Raw genomic sequence first — 19,786 nt, 5'->3', positions numbered from 1 at the left:
TCAGGGGAAAGGACCTGGACTCAAAATTTTAATTTCTGCAAGTCATGAATACTGCCTTCAAGAAGATAGTTGGGGGGGGGGGGGGTGCAGCTGGGTGGCTCAGGCGATTGAGAGCCAGGCCTAGAGATGGGAGGTCCTAGGTTCAAATCTGGCCTCAGACACTTCCCAGCTGTATGACCCTGGGCAAGTCATTTAACCCCCATTGCCTAGTCCTTACCACTCTTCTGCCTTGGAGCCAATACACAGTATTGATGTAGGGCTTTAAAAGAAGAAAGTTGGAAGATAAGTAGTAAGCATTATAGGAAAACATGGAATTGACTCTTACTAGATAGGAAAAACTGATGGGAAAAGGCAAAATTAACAATAATCCCTTACCCAAGGAGGAATACTTCTGTTTAATCAAAGTCTTCATACTGGCTGCAAAGAGTCTGCACCAGAAGGAAACCTCAGCTTGGCTGAAGAGCCATTGGGTCAAAGCTGTGGGGCTTGAATAAAACCCACAAGGTCCTTTGGAAGTGGGCGTTTGAGTCCAGTCAGACCTCTCCAGGGGAACTGGCTGTTTGACCATGATAACTCGACAGACTCCATAAGAAGACGCTCTCTGCCATCCGCCTCCCAACAGATCCCATAAGATGGAGAAATAGCTGACCCTGAAAAGGGCCAACTGGAGAAAGGTCAACACGCAGACTGTGATGTTCACTATTTCTTGGAAAAGTCATGAGCAACAGTTGCCACAAAGAGGAAGCCAAAAGAACCAGAGAGGACCTCAGCAAGCTGAGATGTCGATACTGTATGAAATGCACAGAAAAGATTTGAGCCGCCTTTTGGTACAGTTCATCTACTCATGTCATGCTAGTGGGATAATGAGAGGATATTTGTAAAAACCATTCAACATGCTGCCTGGTATAGGGGAGGCACTACATGAATCCTCCCTTCCTTTCTGTCTTTATCAAATGTCATTCAAACTAACAGATTACAAAGCTTTTGTTGGCCGCAGATTGTATTATATTGAAGTAAGTGGGGCATCAGTTTAGCAACATTATTTGGCAGCTGTGTGACCCTGGGCAAGTCACTTAACCCCATTTGCCTACCCTTGGTTTTCTGTCTTACAGTTGTTACTAAAGCAGAAATTAATAGATTTATATATATATACATATATATATATATGTGTGTGTACATATATATATATTTAATTTAGTACCTAATTGTCTCCAAAATTAAAATGAGTTCTACTCCCCAAAGCACATAAACCTAATTTTTTTTCTATCCCATCAATCTAACATCCTTCCAAAGAAAGGGTGAGAGAAATGTTGGTAAAGCTCCAAGATCCAATTACAAAACAAAATTAAGCACTTCTAACTGAAATCTTTGTGGCCACAATGATGCAGAAATTAAGATCTTGGCTCAGCTTAAGGAAAGGCTTCTTAACAATTAGTTATCCCAAAGTGGAATAGGATCTTCTGGAAGGTAGAACATTTCCCTTTCCCTGGAAGTCCTCAAGCCAAGGCTGAATAATGCTGGCCAAGTGTGGGCTGGGCTAAGAGCCTCTGAAGTGTGAACCTTAAAGATTCCCAGACCCTACTTCATAAGGTTGGGTTAAGACCATTCCCCATTGGGACCATTTCCCATTTGGGCAGTGAAGGTACTTGATCAGGAATGTGAGAACTCTACTTCACCATCCTTAAGCATGCCTTAGGGGGAGATAAAGTTGTAAACTCTTTGCTGAACAATGAAAAGTACTTAAACCCATACTTATAGTAAGTCAAAAAGTTCTTAAGCTGTGCCTATTTTTGGATCTAATACGAAAGGGTGCTAAGTACCTATAAGGGTCAGGCAACTTGTGAACTTATAAGGAGCAAAGAGGTGAGAAACTTACTCAGAGATTCTAGTCTACTCAGGTGTGAATTACTCAAAAGATTAGTCTTCTTAGGTGTGAACTAAGAATGGTCTGTCCTTTGGAAAACGTCTAGTGTGATTGGTAGATGGGAGAACTTAGGGGAGGTGACATAGGAGAAAATTCCCTTTATAAGGAGATGACAATCTCCTAAAGAAAAACAGTCTCTTGAGACAGTCTCTTGAAGACAGTCTGAAGGAGGCTGACTCTGGCTGGAACTCCCTCTGACGAGACTCTGTCCCTCTGAATCCTTGCTTGGACAGATCTTGTGGTGAGTATTAAAAGACTGACTGATCCCTCTCTTCAGAGGCTGGCTCATGCCGGCCTAGGCTGGTATAGCCCTTTTCTCATTATTTCCTTTTTCTCTCTCTCTTTAATTCCTCATTTGTATTCATTAAAATCTCTATAAAACCCAGCTGACTTGGGTATATTTTAATAATTGGGACTTTTTCCCTGGCAACCACTTTATTTTTAATATAAACATCTTTGCGGTCACAATTTACTCATCCACTCTTATATCTACTACAATTTAAGTCTTCCACTATTTTAATCACTACAGTTTATGACAACCAAATATTTTAACTCTTACAGAAGGCTTTCGGTCAGTCCTGCGTAGATCTCAGATTCTGGGATTCTAAGGATTCTTTATTTTTTTTTTAATTTTGTTTAATTAGATGATTTAGAATATATTTCCATGGTTACAAGACTCATGTTCTTTCCCTCCCCTCCTCCCACCCCCTTCCCATATCTGACACACAATTCCACTGGGTTTAACATGTGTCGTTAATAAAGACCCATTTCCATATTATTGATATTTGCACTAGAGTAATCACTTAGAGTCAACATCCCCAATCATAGCCTCATCAAACCATGTGATCAAGCAGTTGTTTTTCTGCTGTGTTTCTGCTCCCACAGTTCTTTCTCTGAATGTGGATGGTGTTCTTTTTCATAGGTCTCTCAGAATTGTCCTGGATCATGCATTGCTGCTAGTAGAGAACTTCTAAGGGTTTTTTTAAAGGATGAAAACAACTACTCATTCAAATGACTAGTATGAAGAACCCAGTCCAAACTGGTGGAAACCCAGAAAGATAACAAAAGACCCTCCCTTGCTTCTTGTCTCCAATCCTTAGCATCATGCTTGGCATATAAAGTAAATATTTGTTCATTGACTTGAAAAGTTGGGCAGTATTGGGGCCAGGATCATTTGATTAAAGCAAACAAATGGGCCTGCCACACTTAAAGCTAGTAATAATGTGCCATGCCCTGATACTTCATATCGCCACTGAATCTATTCAATCATAAGCCTTAAACTAAGAGTTCGAAAGCCCTCACCTCATATAGATGTCCTGGAGAACCATTTAATGAACTAAAAGGATCTTGAACAGAAAATGGAAACTCAATAAGTACTTTACAAATTCTGTAAACTCTTCATGAGTGATCTGTAATTAGTCAGCCAGTCTAGAACCCAGTTGACTGGAGGGTCTAGTAACTTAGGGTAAAAGCCTTCCAGTTCAAGATCAAATGAGAGAATATTTGTAAAGTGCTTACCTCAGTGCCTGGCGCACAGTAGGCATGAAGTAAATGTTTATTCTCTTATTCCCATTATATATTCACAAAGCAATCTCAGAAAATTTGCTATTGTTGACTTTAAAGAATGGGCAAAATACAATGAAAAAAGAATCCACAAGATCCCCACAGGGCCAAAATTTAAGATGTTAAAATAAGGACAAAAAATTATTAAGCTGTCTGAATAAGTGAAGAAACCACTTACCAAACAAATACATGAGAATCACAAAATTTTTTTAAACCCTTACCATCTGTCATGGAATCAATACTGTGCATTGGTTCCAAGGCAAAAGAATAAGGGGTAGGCAGTTGTGAGATTTAAAATGGTTGAGGTCTTAAACAGTAGTGAGTTAAAATGGTGGAAGATATAAATTGTGATAGATATAAGAGAGGGTGAGTAAATTTGACCGCAGAAATATGTTTCACTACAGTGTCTTGGGTTTTAAATCAAATATAAGGTGGTCGCCAGGGAAATATTCCCAATTATTCAAATACCCAAGTCAACTGGGTTTTATAGAGATTTTAATTAACAATACAATGAGTAATCAAAGAAAGAGAGAGAGAGTAAGAAAGGAAAAAGTATGAAGGGCCTCAAGCCAATATGGCCTAGACCTGAGTCTTAAGAGAGAAATCAGTCAGTTTTCAAACACTCACCACAAGGTCTGACTAAACAAGGATTCTAGTGACACCAGGCCAGCTCTATCTCAGCTTAGTTCACCAGAGAGCCGTTCAGCCAGAGACTGTTCCAAAGGGCCTCTCTCCAGAGCCTCCAAGGGACAGAGTCCCCTTAGAGGAGCTCCAGGGAGACCTCCTTAGAGATTGTCCTCCAAGAACTTCCATTCTCCAGAGCCTCTCTCAAGAGATTCTTCCCAAGCTGTCCTCATCAGAGATCCTCCAGAAGGATTTCTCCAAAAGGATATATCCCTCAAGAGATTCTGCTTTTTCTTATATAGGGGTTTTTCTCCCAAGTCACTTCCCCTAAGTCTCTACATCTACCAATCACTGTAGACGCTTTCCAAAGGACTGCCCATCTGAATCCCTGCTAAGTCAATCAAGATCCTCAGTAAGTCTGAACTAGAGAAAACACAGCTGAGTCAACTAATCTCATAAGACAAAACTTTCCTGACCCTTTTAGGTACCTAGCATCCCATTGTATCAATTCTAAAAACAAGCCTGGCTCAAAGAACTCCCTGCCCCACCATAAGCATGGATCCAAGTACTTTCATTGTTTAGCAAGGAGTTTTCTCCCCTAAAGCAGTCTTAAGTATGGGTGGAGTAGAGGTCCTCCCACTTCTGATCCTGGCGAGTTCTCACATAAAAATGGGGGATGTTTCTCAGTAGGGAATTTGTTCCAATTAAGAATTCCCTGATGGGAAAATTTTTAACATTCACAAGTCTGAGAGATTTCAAGATTTACACAGTGGGGGAGTTAAGTGACTTGCCCAGGGTCACACAGCTAGGGAATGTTTACAATTTTTGGGGAAATCACAGAAGAATCACAGAAACTGGAAATATAATATTGAGAATATGAAGTAATCTGCACCATTGGTCCAGAAGGTATCTACTCAGACAAAGTTTGGAATGCTTTGTGAAGTCAGAAAGTAAATATTTTAGAGGCAAACAGGCTGTGGAAAGTTTACAAAAACATTCACTCTTCCTCCCCTTCCCAATCAAAAACATCCAGTGATTCCCCAGGGCTTTTAGGTTAACATACATCCTATTTCGTCTGGCATCAAAAGCTTCCATGATCTGGCTCCCTTAATTTATTCTCTATTCTAGTCAAAATGACCTTCTAACTGTTCTTCACAAAGCAACATCTCATATCCAACCTCCAGACCTTTGTCCAAGTGGTGCCCACATCAGAAATGCATCCCTTCTTACCTTTGCCAAAGGAGCTGTATTTTCCTTTAATTATGGCTTAAGTGTCACCTCCTCGATGTAGAATAAGGACAGACTACACTATACCCAGAGCCTGAAGCCAGCACTCTTGTCAGAGCCACAGCGACAGAAAGGACCAGAAACCAGTGGGTTATTAACCAGGGAGGAAGACAATGAAGTGCTTACGCAGCCTGTGCTAGGGGGGCCTCCAAGAGTCATGAAAGCAAAGTCGAACATCTAGTCAGGACCTGTCAGAGCCACCTCCAGAGTCAAAGCCAATTCCTGCTTGGTGATTGTGCAAGAAAAAGAAAAAATATTCAGGACCGAAAGAACCAGGAGGCTGATGCTGGCAGATAGCACAATAGAGGCAGCAAAATGTCCATTGAAGAGGAGATAGATTAAGGCAGGAACTGAGGGAGGGAGGGGGTGGAGAGAGACCTTGACTCAAAGTCCCAATCTAGAAATGGAGTTTGGAGACATGACTAAATAGAGGAAAACTTTGAATATGATGGGGGGAAATGCTGTGGGTTAAAGAATACCAAGAGGTAAACCCAGAAGAAATTAAGTACACCAAAAGTGCAAGTAGCCTCCGAAAACGGAATGGCTTGACCACAAGAGAAGATGGAAGAAATGACATTTTAATGGAATTATTAGAGCCGCTGAGGAAAAAAATTAGGTGAATAAATGGCTTAGAACAGAAAGTGGAAACCGTATCCAGATACTGAACCCATTGAAAAATGGAATGAAAACCAAAACTAAAGAAGAAGAAGAAATACTAGAACAAAGACAATAGCCTGAAAAATGAAAAAATCATATGCATTATATACTATTAAAAATGGCCTGGAATTTAACCGTCATTAGTACATCCAAAAATTATAACAAAACAAGAAACCTGGCTCCCATTTTCCAAGCAAACATAAAAGAACTATATTCCAGATACTATTTATATTCCAGATGATATTTATAATATTATATAATATTCCAGTATCTGGATTCCAGATAATATATTCCAGAACAGTAATGACTGAAAGGCGATGTGAAAATAGGACAAACCTATCAATGAGCTTCTCAATCACCAAACTGAAAATATTCTGGAATGTCAGTCAAAATCCAAAGCTTCCAGGCCAAAGAAATCAAAACTGCAAACAACGAGTAAGAAAGAGTTCAAGTGCAAAGCAATATCACAGTCAGGTTCACATAAGACTCCACCCTAACTACTATAAGGAGGAAATGTTGGGATACAATATTCTTAAAGGAAAAATACTTAAAACCAAAAATAACATGTCCTGAAAAAACAAATATACTTCCATGGGGGGACAAGCCACTTTAATGGTCAGCTTGTAGGCAAATTAGCTCAAAGCAAAGATACTTGCTGAGACAGCATTATAAGAAAAGTGGCTACAAAACATTTACCTATAAATTTGGGGCACTCTCTCTCACAAATGCATAAAAAGTCATTGGGAAGAGAGTGGAGCCATTCATAGAATACATTAGTAGAGAGGAATGCAGGTAGTTTACACACAGGACTAAATAAACCAGCACCTCCAGCATTACAAATCCCTGATATCCTTATTTTCTTGTGCTATTATCATACTGTTCCCTTAATATCCTAGGAGAACTCTCAAGGCCTGGTGCCAACTAAATCACTCAAGGTTTCAGGAGTTTTCTCAAAGAAATAGATTTTTTTTAAGTTCAAAGAGGAGAGAGAAGGGCAATCACAAAGGAAAGTTCTTATCCTTGATAAAAAGGGAACTCCAATGTAGAGTAATCAACAAAGGCATTAATAATAGGCAGAAAAACTGTTTAGAATGGTCATTGTTATGTTTGGATGAATAAAGATTATTTTTAAAAGAATAAGAAGAAAAAAATGTATATTTCTTTCTAAGAAAATGATCAAAGAAAAAAATAATCCTAACAATATTATCACTAAATACAAATGGGCTAAGCTCTCCTAATAAAATGTAAGAGAATGACAAATAGATTTAAAATCATACACCAAAAATATGCTACTTAATGGAAACACATTTAACTAAGAAGGCTCTAAAAAGAATCAAAATGAAAGGGCAGTGGGCCAAGATTTCTGGAAAACAATTTGGAATTATGGGAAAAGTCACTAAACTTTGCCTCTGACCCAGAGATTCTACTGCTAGGAATATACCCCAAGTAGATCAAAGAAGAATTTTATACATTCCAAAATATTCATAGCAGCACTCTTTTTTTTCTAGTAGCATCTACTACAAAGTAGATTCCCATTGATTGAGGAATAACTAAACAAGTTAAAGTGCATGAATGGAAGGAATATTTCTGCCCTAATAAGCCATAAATATTAAGAATTTAAAGGAAGGCATTTTAAATTGATGTGAAGTATGTAGAAGTAGAAAAGCAACATACAAAATGACAACAATTTAATAGAAGGTTAATAACAGCCAAAAAAACCAACAACACACTGGATTCTGTGTAGTCTTGTTTCCAAAGAAGAGATGAGAAAATGCACCTCTCTCCTTTTGTTGGAAAAGTGAGGGAGTATGGCTGTGGAATCTTCCATACATTGTCAAATTCAGTTCACATATTCTGTGGAAAAAAACTTCCTTTTTCCTTCTCTTAAAAAAAAAGTGTTACAAGAGATGGTTCCATGGTTGAACCAGAGTAAGATACATATGGAAGTGAAACTGGCTCAAAAACAAAGAAGAGGTCAATAAAAGTGAATTTTAAAAGTAGATGCTCAAAATTAAGGATTAACCTAATTTATTTAATATTTCACAGTGAAATGGAATATGATTGAATCATAAGAAATGACAAGTTAAGGAATTCAGAAAAGCATGGAGACTTCTATGAATTTGTTCATAGTGAAATAGAGCAAAGAGAACAATATCCCAGTGATTACCATAATGTGAATGAAAAAGAATACCAAAATTAAGACCAAACTAAGTATTTGTAATGACTACCCTTGGCCATGTAAAGGAATTTGAAAAATGATTTTCACCTTTCAGTTGAGAGGAAAGAGATAATGGCTACAGACATTTTTATATACACTGCCAGCTTCAGCCACTGCATGGTTGATTTTGCTTAACAGTTTTTTTTGGTTAGAGACAGTGAGGTGGCTCAGTGAATTGAGATGGGAGGTGCTGGGTTCAAATGTGACCTCAGACACTTCCTACCTGTGTAACCCTGAGCAAGTCACTTAACTTCCATTGCCTAACCCTTTCACAGTATTGATTCCTGTTCAAACTAATTGTGGTCAGACTGATAATATATTAATTAGGTGGTTGCTAGGGATTTAATTTCTAAATCCCAAAATAAATTACTAAAGTAAATGGAATTTATGGTAGTTTATATACAATATTTACAATAGAAGGAAGATATTAAGTAATGAGAGAGAAAGTGAGAAAACTATGGCTTCTTCTTATACCAGTTAGAATTTCTAAGCCCCAGCCAGGGAAAGAGAGTCTCAAGAAGTTGGGCCTTTCCTGGAGGCTTCACACCTCCAGAAAGGCAGGGTCACTAAGTCAGCTTTTCACTCACCAAGGTAACAGTCTAAAAGAAGTCTGGGTGTTGGTCTTCCAGTCGCTCCTCCAAGTCTGGCTTCCAGTCGCTCCTCCAAGTCAGTGCCCAAATCTCCATGTGACCAAATGTCTGAATGTCCATCTTCCCTTCAGCTCCAAGTGACTGATCCTTTACTCCAAGCCTGGGTGACTGACTGTGTCTTCAGTCTTTTTTCCCCTCTATTTAAAGATCTTTTTCTCTTGTGTCACCTCCTCTAAATTTTCACATCTACCAATCACAGCAAATGCTTTTCTCCAGGACTGCCCATTCTTTAGTTCTCACCTTCTTTGGTTAGATTATATCTTTTGGGGTTACTTAAATCCTCTTTTGTTAATTTCACCTTTTGTAGTTACTTAATGCCTTTTTGTGATTAATTCACCTTTTGTAGTTACTTAATACCTTTTTGTAGTTAAAACCTAAAAACAGATTGTAGCTTACAATTCTAGCCTCACTATAAAGGAAGAGCCAAGTACCTTCATTGTTACAGTCAGGAGATAGCTAAATCCAATCTTCACATCCCAAAACTCAAGGTAAGAGTTTTTAAAAAATAATTTTTGATTGTTTGTTTCAAGGGAGGGCTCATTTGTGCAAGACGAAAGAGTGAAGCATTTCTGAAGATTAACGGTACCATGAAAACATTAAGCTTTAAATGGAAGGCTGATCCAAAATGTAAAACACTATGACCAAATTCTAGAATTTCAGAATCAGAAAAGACCTCAGCATCCACCTAGTGTAACCCCATAACAGGACAAGATTCTCTTCTACAACACACCTGACAGATAGTCATTCCCTCATTTTCTGCACTTGGCCTCCTGCAACCGTTGACTTCTTCTCCTTGATATTCTCTTCTCTCTAGGTTTTCAGGAGCCACTGTCTCCTGGTTCTCCTTGTTCTATCACCCCACTCCTCAGTCTCCTCTGCCAGATCATTTCCCAGATCATGACTTCTAACTGTAGGTGTCCCTCAGGTTCCCATCTTGGGTCCTCTTCTTCACTCCCTCTATATCACTTGATCTCCTCCACTCCAATGGATTTAATTACCATAGTTATGCTGATAATTCTCAGATCTACCCAGTCTCTCCGCTGACCTCCCATCTCCAATTACCTTTCAGACATCTTGACATAGTTATCTTAAACTCAACATGTCCAAAACTGAATTCATGATCTTTTCCCCCAGAACTCTCCATCCTCTTACCTACTCTATTGTTCTCGTACTCCCCATCTCTCTTCACCTCCTCACTGTTTCTCACCTTCCATACCCAATCTGCTACCAAGGCCTATTAGCTTCATCTTTGCAACATCTCTCAAATACTCCACCTCATTTCCTCTGATAGTGTCACTACCCTGGTACAGGTCATCATCGCATCACACCTGGACTATTACAGGAGTTTGCTGATACCTCTGCCTGCCTTGAGTCTCTCCTTATTCATAGATATTCATCTATTCAAAAATCTCTCCAATCTACCTTCTATTCAGATATTTAAGTGATTTTCCTAGAGCTCAGGTCCAACTACGTTGCTCCCACACTCAATAAATTCCAGTGGCAGAGGCAACTAGGTGACTCAGTAGATAGAAAGCCAGACCTAGAAATGAGAAGATCTAAGTTCAAATCTGACCCCCGACACTTCCTAGCTCTAGATCCTGGGCAAGTCACTTAACTATAATTGCCTAATCTTTACTACTCTTCTACCCTGCAACCAATACTCAGTATTGATTCTGAGAGAAGGTAAGGATTTAAAAGAAACAGCAGCAACAGCTCCAGTGCCTCCCTATTGCCTCCAGAATAGAATACAAAATCCTGTTTGGCATTCAAACCACTTCCACTTTTCTAGCCTTACTGTACTTTATACACTTCCTCATATGCTTTGATCCAGTATTACTGGCAGCCTGGCTATTCCATGAGCAAGGCATTCCATCTCTTGGCTCTGGATATTTTCTTTGGCTGTCCTCCATTCCTCAAATGCTTTCCCTCATCTCTGACTTTTGGTTGCCCTACATTCCTCTAGTCCCAACTAAAATCCCATCATCTACAGCAAGTCTTTTCCAACCCCTCTTAATTCTAATGCTTGTCCTCCATTTATTATTTTCCAATTATTGATCCATTATATAGCTTGTTTGTACATAGTTATTTGCTCATTGTCTCCCCCATAGGCAATAAGTTCGTTGAGGGCAATGACTTTCTTTTGTCTCTATTTGCATGCCCAGCACTTGGAATGCCTGGCACATAGTAGGTGCCCTATAACTGCCTGACTGGTTATCTCATCTTGACTTATAGACCTCCAGTACAAAGGCACACATTATCTTCTGAGACAATGTGGTCTACTTTGGGTCAGCTCCAATTGTTGGGAAGTTTCTCCTTATCTTAAAACTGAATTTACCTCTTCACATCTTTTCACTCACTAATTCTGCTTTCTGGGGACAAGCAGAATAGATCTAATCACTTTTCCCTGTGACAGTCCTTCAGATACTCAAAGACAGATCTCCTAGCCCTCCTCAGTCTTCTCTTGTCCTGACAAAATATGTCCAGATCTTCCACATGACCCTTTCATGTCATGGACTTGAGACCTTTCCCCACCCAAGATTCCCTCCTCTGGACCCTCTGCAGCTGATCAGTGGTGCCACCAGATGTGATCTGATCAGGGCAGAGGACGGTGGAAATGTCACCTCCCTATCTGAATAGTCAACAAGCATCTATCAAATACTTACCGTAGACTTAGCACTGTTAGGCACTATGGATCCAAAGCAAATACGAGCCAGTCCTTTTTCTCAAGAAATTTCATCATATCAGGAAGGAAGTATGTACATATATAAGTATGTTCAAAATAAATACCAGTGAAACTCACCCTTGATTCTGCCCTCTGAAAGCAATGGTTTAAGAGACCACTGACCTATTGGTTGTGCAATTAACCCAATATTCTAGAGACCAGGGACAAGCCCCCGACACTGAACTGGAAGTGTTTGTGAGAAGAAAAGAAGAAGGTCATCAGGGGTCACTGCATCGCTGTGGAAGAAGCCAACAGTCATTAAAGCTGCACCAGCACCAGCAGAGTGATAAACTGGCGGCAAGTATGATGGGGATGTTCTGAGTCATAACTATAGGTTGGACTGAATCTACAGTGCCAACCAAAGCTAATCCAGGAAGAAGGGACAGATGGTGACCCCTTCCTCCTCCATATGTCCTCCAAAAAGAAGTTGAATATCTATGTGTCTACTCCCTCTTGTTCCTTCCTTCCATTGGACCCTTCTAGGCTTATTTGAGAGGTAGCTGATGGTTCTGCTCCCAAGGGCTAACTTTGTTTTCAGCCATTTTCCTGTAGTAGTCTACAACATACTCAGGCTATTTCATCTCAACCATTTGTTAGGGCCTTCTCTCCCAAACTACCTAGCAATTAGCTACCTATTGAACTTACTCCATATTTATACTGCATATGTTTTAAATAATATTTAATTTTGTTTCCAATTGCATGTAAAATAATTTTGGGCATTTAAAAAATTTTTGAGTCCCAAATTCTCTCTCCCTTCCTGCGACAATAAGTAATTTGATATAGGCTTTACATGTATAATCGTGCTAAAATGTTTCCATAAGTCATATTGCAAAAGAAAACATGGACAAAAAAACACCAAAAAAGTAAAGGAAGTAAAAAATAGCCTGCTTCCATCTGCATTCAGCCTCACTTAGGTCTTTCTCTGGAGGTGGATAACATTTTTCATCATGAGTCCTTTAGAATTGTCCTGGATAGTTGTATTACTGAGAATAATATGATACGTATATTTTTAAATATTTGTTGTCTCTCCCATTAGAATTCAACCTTTTTGTGAGGAGGGATTGCTTCATTCTTTGCACTTGTATTCCTCATACCTAGCATGGTATCTGGTATGTAGTGGGTCCTGAAAAGGTCCTTCTTGATTAGAGAACTTTCTGATGTAACTGACATGGGCTCTCCCATCTGCCAGCATTTTCAGTTCCCTGAGGATGGAGCTCATCTTAGCAGGGTTAATTGAGCTCCCTAGGGCTACTCCATTCCTTACTACTCTCCTTCTCCTTACACTGGGGAGCAGATCTCTGCTAACCACTTTTTTCTAGGCTCTCCCATAGACAGGCCACTATCCTTGGCAAAGAACATAAGAACAAAAGAAATGAGTAGTTCTGCCTTCTCTCTATTGTCAATTATCATCCTCATCCACATCCCAAGATGTGGTTCAGTCATTTCCTTGATCCTCTCCTTCTCCATAATTTATTCTTTAAAAGCCCTTTTTGTTGTCCTTAAATTGCCTCAACTACCTTATCTCTCAATTGGCTTCAGCAGTCCTCCCACTCTTCTTCTTCTTCTTCTTTTTTTTAAAGACACATTTATTCAGTGTTATGATCAGACTATTACATTTAGCAATCAACAGCATGGGTGCAAAAAAAAAATTCTACATTAAAACCCTTTCTTGGAATGCTTTACACTTTCCACAGAACAGAAACTAAAATAACCTGTTATACAATTAGTCACAAATACAGTCCTGGTGTTGTTTTTTTTTTTTGCCCATACACAAAAAGTATTGTCTAAAACGTGTCTTCTTGTAGCAGCTAGGCCCTGCCACCACTGTGCTTGGCTGAGTTCACAAATCTGTTGTAACCTGTAGCTTCCCTGTCACTTCTCTGGCTCTCCTCTTCTGCTAAGCTTTGTTTCCTAAGAGTAATTAAAATCTTCTGCCACTGCCGTAACTACTGCTACTACTAGAACCGCCATAGCCACCTTGGTTACGTGGTTTGGCAAAATACTGGCCCCCACCATAAGGGCCTGAGCTCCGGCCTCCAAAATTTCCTCCCTTCATGGGACCAAAATTTGAAGACTGATTTTGTAGTTGCCAAAATGAGTGTAGCTTCTACCACCTCCGAAGTTGCTTCCATCATTTCCAAATCCATTGTAGCCATCTCCACTTCCACCATATCCACTACCACCACAACTGCCACCAAAACCACCTCTACCACTGAAGTTCCCACCACAGCCAAAGTTATCATTTCCACCAAAGCCACCTCCATGACCACCACCAAAGTTTCCAGAACCACTTCAACCTCTCTGACTAGAAGAAGCACTGGCCATTTCTTGCTTTGACAAGGCTTTCCTTACTTCACAGTTGTGGCCATTCACAGTATGGTATTTTTGAATGACTATCTTGTCCACAGAATCATGGTCATCAAATGTTACAAAAGCAAAGCCCCTCTTCTCGCCACTGCCTCTGTCAGTCATAATTTCAATCACTTTGATTTTTCCATATTATTCAAAGTAGTCTCTTGAGTGATGCTCCTCGGTGTCTTCTTTGATGCCCCCTACAAAAAGTCTTTTTCACAGTTAAGTGGGTGCCTGGCCTTTGAGAGTCCTCCCTGGAAACAGCTCTCTTTGGTTCAACGACTCTGCCATCGACTTTGTGAGGTCTGGTGTTCATTGCTGCATCTACCTCCTCCACTGTGGCATAGGTAACAAAGCCGAAGCCCCTGGACCCCTGGGTATTGGGATCCCTCATCACCACGCAGTCTGTAAGTGTGCCCCGTTGCTCGAAATGGCTCCAGAGACTCTTGTCTGTCGTCTTGAAGCTCAGGCCTCCAACGAAGAGCTTCCGCAATTGCTCGGACTCCTTGGGGGACTCTGACTTCAACATGGCGAGAACAGTGGCAGTCGCTGCAGCGATCCTTCTCCAATAGCATCGAGGACAGAAAGACCTCTCACTCTTCTTATAGCTCCATTCCATATGTTCCTATTCATTCTCTAGCATCTGTCCTTGGACACAACTTTTCTAAGTCTTAAGTTAGCTCAAGAGTTTCCTATGCATGCAAATTGATCTCTGTAATCAAGTTCCTTTACTGGAATGGTCTCCTCATTGGAATGGTCTACGTCTTCAGATTTCAGTCTTGAGAATTTCCCATCTATTGTACATGAAATACATACTGGAAGCGATTATAGTTTCCTCAGACCCAAATATCTCATCCTACCCTAGGCAATATGGCCAGGATTTGAGAGTGGAGACACAATTTATGGATCACACCCAGAACCAAGACAATGGCTGCCAAAAGTGGAATTTTCCATTTGTCTACCTTGTGATTATCGAAGGGCGTGGCAAGTAATGAAGAAGGAAAAGTCACAGCAGTGAATGCCCTCTGATCTTAATAACTTGGAATATGAAATGTCATAGGGCACTTAGTCAAGAGCAATGAGGTGAATTCCCAGTGCTCTCCAATGGTAGATAGAAGAGGAAATAATAAAAAAGGAGCACTGAGGACAGTGTTCCTGGTGCCCTGGCAGAATGCCACCAACCAACCCCTATCATTTGATCAAACTGTCCTTGTACTATGGGTCTGAAATAACGTCTCACCTCCATTTCACTGAGGAGTTGGGAACAAACTCTTGTCCAACTTGAAGAGGAAGATAGACAATGGGGGGAAGATAAAAGCCTGACATCAGTGAAAGAGAGTTGACTCCCAATGGGACAATGTTCTTCCTTTCTTTGTAGGAATGAGAGGCACAGCATGTGTGCGTTTATTAGCCTGGTTTTGTTGTCTGCTTGTGGGTCTTGTGAAGGGGAAATCTATTCCTATTATAATTGGAGGCAGAAGAAGGAGAAAAGAAGGGAAAGATTCATTGAGAAACTTGGCCCAAAAGCCTAATGAGCCTTGGAGTTAGATTTGGCCTGAGTCATTATTTTTCAACAAGTCTGGCTCGTCAAGGAAACCTAGAAAAAAAGTGAGGGAGGGTGACTTCTTGGTTCAAGCTTTTTGGTCTTGAAGAGCAAATTAAATTTGTAAACAAGGAATTAAAGGCTCAGCTGATTTTAATTATGAAATTGAGAAATTGATAACAGGAGAGACATTGGACTTGGACCACGATTTTCTCTTTGGTGGCAGTTTTTTGTATGTCCCCATCATCACAGTGAAGACTTTGAATAATTAGAATCCCTGCAATCCTGCCAAAGCACCCTCTTTTTCTCTCACTGGTGCTGGTGTCCTGATTTGCTGCTCTGTCCAATCTCAAAGCAGGCATCCTGAAATTTGAAAATAACAAAGCTTGGCTAAGTCACAGAGCCCCACCTCTTTCAACTAGCTCGCAAAACAGAAGAAACTCACAGAAATCCCTGCAGATTTGGGCCTTAAGAGTTTGGCCAAGTAGTCTTCTCCAATTCTCCAACAAAGCGGTCCTGGGCTCCTAAGTGACTTGATGTTCAGTGACAAAATAAGCTTTCACAGTGGGGAAGGGAAGGGAATCTGGTGAAGGAATATAGTAAAAGGAAGGGTTACCAGACTTGGACTAGAGAGAAATATGGGGGCAGCTAAGTGGCTTCATGGATAATGCCAAGCCTCAAGTCAGGAAGGTCTAGGTTCAAATCTGACTTCAGGCACTTCCCAGCTGTGTGACCCTGGGCAAGTCACTTAACCCTTTGCCTTTCTGCCTTAGAGTTGTTAGTAAAACACAAAGCGAGGGCTTAAAAGAGATGAATAAGTAAAGAGGAATGGGGGAGATGGGGTATATGCCTACCAGCTATATAACTCCAGGCAGGAAGATGTCCTTGCAACACCTACCTCATGGGAAGCACTGACAATTGGGCTGTTAGCTCACAGAACCTCAGGCAGACCACTGTGCCTTCTGAACATCCCGTGCCGTGCCTTGCCCATAGACTGAAGAGCACGACTCATAGGATTACTGTGGAAACTAAAGGAAGTAGTAGCAATGTCCGTTGTTGCCCAATTTATTTTCTGCTTACCTTCTCTCTAGGGTTATTTCTGTAATTCCAGCCTTAGCCAGAGCAATGTCTCCTAGCCTGAGTCAGACTCCTCCTGAGGGAGTCCATATAATGACAGCTGATGATCAAGAGATAATGCTTCCCACATGATATCAGGCTTAATCCCATAGATACTGGCCACCTGTTGTATATTTGGCGAAGGCAAGAATCCCCGTCCTGGGCAAGAGACTCTGGGTACTCAGTAAGCACAGCTGGTGAAACGGCATCAGGACACATGAGAGATTTGCTTTTGCTCTCGTCAGTCTGTCCCACTGAGGTTGAGATTGGAAGGCACCACAGTGGCCATATGGAAAGTGATATCTGAGTTCAAAGAAAAGGGACAGGTCCTTGGAATACCTCAAAAAAGCATGGGGATAGCTAGGTGGCTCGGTGGATTGAGAACCAGACTTAGAGTTGGGAGGCCCTTGATTCAAATCTGGCCTCAGATACTTCCTAGCTGGGTGACCCTGGACAAGTCACTTAACCCCTTATTGGTCAACTTACCACTTTTCTGCCTTAGAACCAATGCATAGTATTGATTCTAAGATGGAAGGTAAGGATTTTTTTAAAACCGTGTATTGGATACAAATTGTGGGTGCTCCTTCATTAGAAGTGTGTAATTGGAATCTGTTACCCTAAAAACTACAATTCCCAGCACCCTTACATTCAGCTATACAACAATCAACATGAATACACATATAGAAATAATATGGAAAAGGCACACAGAATAAACATAAAGTCAATTTACCTTTAAAAATAGTTTATTTTTCCAATTACATGTACATCTATGACATCCAAATTCTCTCCCTTCCTCTCTTTCACCCAGCCCCTTGAGAAGGCAAGCAATTTAATATAGGTTATAGATTTCCTCACTGGTGTCCTTATTCAGTCATGTCTGAGTCTTCATGAACCCACCGACTAGATATAAAACACCAGGTCCTTCTATCCTCCATATCTCTTGAAGTCTGCCCAGATTCATATTCATTGTTTCCATGACACTATATCCATCTCGACCTCTGCCATTGCTTTCTCCACTTGCCTTCAGTCTTTCCCATCATCAAGGTCTCTTCCGATGAGTCCTGACTTCTCTTTTTGTGACCAAAGTATTTAAGCTTCACCTTTAGTATTTGACTTTCCAGTGAATAGTCTAAATTAATTTCTTTAAATATTGACTGATTTGATCTCCTTACTGTCCAAGAGACTCTCAGAGGTCATCTATTTGAAAGCTAGTAGTTCCCACCAAATCATCTTGTATTCCTTTCGTGCATATGTACCTGGGAACTCTCCAACTGAAAAAAAGACTTTGCCTGGTTGATGGCCTGGAGAAAGGCAGAACTTCATCCTGTAATCTCATGGGCTGAGAGATGATGCTTGTTGCTATGGAAACTGCTACTGTCTTATTGCTCTCTAGCACTATCTATAGGTGAGATAGGAAAAGCATCTGAGGTGATGTTTGTGTTTTCCTCTATCACCTTTCTACTGTAAGAGAGAGAAATTACAGAGAAAGACAGGCTTTCTATCTGTTTTGTGCTAAGCTGTGATTTGGAGCTAAGTGAACAAAGCAGAATCTCCTACCATTTGCAGACCTGGGGAGCATGGTAACTCTCTGACTTAAGGGAACTGTTTTTCATCTAAATAGCATAACACTTTTTCTCTACCTGTTAAGGGTGTCTGTGAGCTAAAAGAGCTCACAGTTCTGTCATCAGCTTGAGAGAGCCCAAGAGAGCCCAGGAGGAAAGTGATGAGATTGTAAAGAGGAGGAACTAGCAGAGAAACAACTCCCTGTGATGCAGATTATTTCTCTAGGGACCCAGGACAGACATCAATGCTGCAGCCCAGATGTTGTGTGTTGCATGGGCACATAGGTTTCACCATTCATGTGCCTACCTTCTAGGTTTCTGTAAGGGTGGGCTCACTCTTCCCCATGGAAACTTTGTACTTGGGTAGGAGAGCATGACCTATGTTCATGGATTGAACATAATATTTTGGTTATTTCTGCTTTTACTTTCTATTGAATGAATTTTATGCATATCCTTGCTTTTGCCCTGGATAGTAAATTTTTATATTTAAGAGTTAATGGGGGGAGGCAGATGTGTGGCTCAGTGGATTGAGAGCAAGGCCTAGAGAAAGGAGATCCTGGGTTCAAATAGGACCTCAGACACTTCTTAGCTTTGTGACCCTGGACAAGTCACTTAACCCCTATTTCCTTCTGCCTCAGAACCAATAATAGTATTGATTCGAAGACAGAAGGTAAGGGTTTTCAAAGAAAAAAAATTACCAAGAGAGTTCATGCAAATCATCCAGTCTAGGTTGCATGTACAATTTAATGGGAGCTTTCCTAAGTTAAGGTTCGGATCTCATCATAGAATTTAAAATAGAAGGTTGGATTTCATTTGTAACTTGCCGAGAGTCCAGACTGTGCATGTGGGGTAATCTTTGCATAATATACATATATACACATATGTGCGTACACATGCACACATATAGGTCATAATAATACCTTTTAAAACTTATACGTCATAATGGCATATCAGAAGAAAACTTCTCTAAGGGGAAAAGGGAGCAAATTCACATGTTGTGTCTCAGTTTTATTTTCTATTTGCAAGGCTTCCTAGTCTTCCCACACATTCACCTTCTCACTCCACCGTTAATGCCTTCTTTTGGAGATTACTTCTCATTTATGTCGGATCTATTTTGTTTATACAATTTTTTTGTATATTCTCTCTCCCAATGGGAATGTGAGCTCCTTGACAGTAGGGACCGGGTTTTTGTCTTACTTTGTATCTCTAGCTCTCAGAGCAATCCCTGGCACACAGTAGGTATTTAATAAATGGTTGATGATTTTTAAAAAGGGGGGAATAAGTGATTAATTGATGGAATTGATGATGATTAGCTGATAGAATTCAATGATAATTAACTGACTAAAAAAAAAGAATAAAGTTAAGATGAAGTGTTAGAGGGGTTGGCCTTGGCTAGACGAAGGGCCACTACTTTGTCAGAGATGAAGGAAAAGGAAAGAATGGGTGATGATGCCAAGAGAGAAGGAGGAGCTTCTCTCGAATAGCCTCAGTTTTCTTGGTCAAGTAAAAAGTGAGGGCCTCAGCTGAAAACCTGAGGGACAAGTGGAAGGCTTGAGAGAAGAGAAAGT

General features: G+C 40.4%; 1 protein-coding gene and 1 pseudogene across 2 annotated transcripts in view; both read right to left on the bottom strand.

Annotated features, from left to right (window-relative positions):
• LOC100029998 (cytosolic phospholipase A2 gamma-like) overlaps window positions 1–16,790 on the bottom strand; it is a 39,044-nt gene extending 22,254 nt beyond the window's left edge. The window contains exon 1 of one of the 2 annotated variants that reach the window (XM_056796828.1): window positions 16,621–16,790. The gene's annotated coding sequence lies outside the window, so the exon portion shown is untranslated. Of the gene's footprint in view, window positions 1–5,341; window positions 5,721–16,620 lie in introns of those variants that run through there. The other variant, XM_056796826.1, reaches the window with a different exon arrangement.
• Window positions 13,393–14,541, bottom strand: LOC100030013 (heterogeneous nuclear ribonucleoprotein A1-like; annotated as a pseudogene).
• Window positions 16,791–19,786: the final 2,996 nt, after the last annotated feature.

Source organism: Monodelphis domestica, chromosome 4 (genome assembly GCF_027887165.1).
Source record: "Monodelphis domestica isolate mMonDom1 chromosome 4, mMonDom1.pri, whole genome shotgun sequence".
NCBI lineage: Eukaryota > Metazoa > Chordata > Mammalia > Didelphimorphia > Didelphidae > Monodelphis > Monodelphis domestica.
The sequence above is the reverse complement of the archived record's forward strand: the minus strand, read 5'-3'. Positions and strand labels throughout refer to the sequence as shown.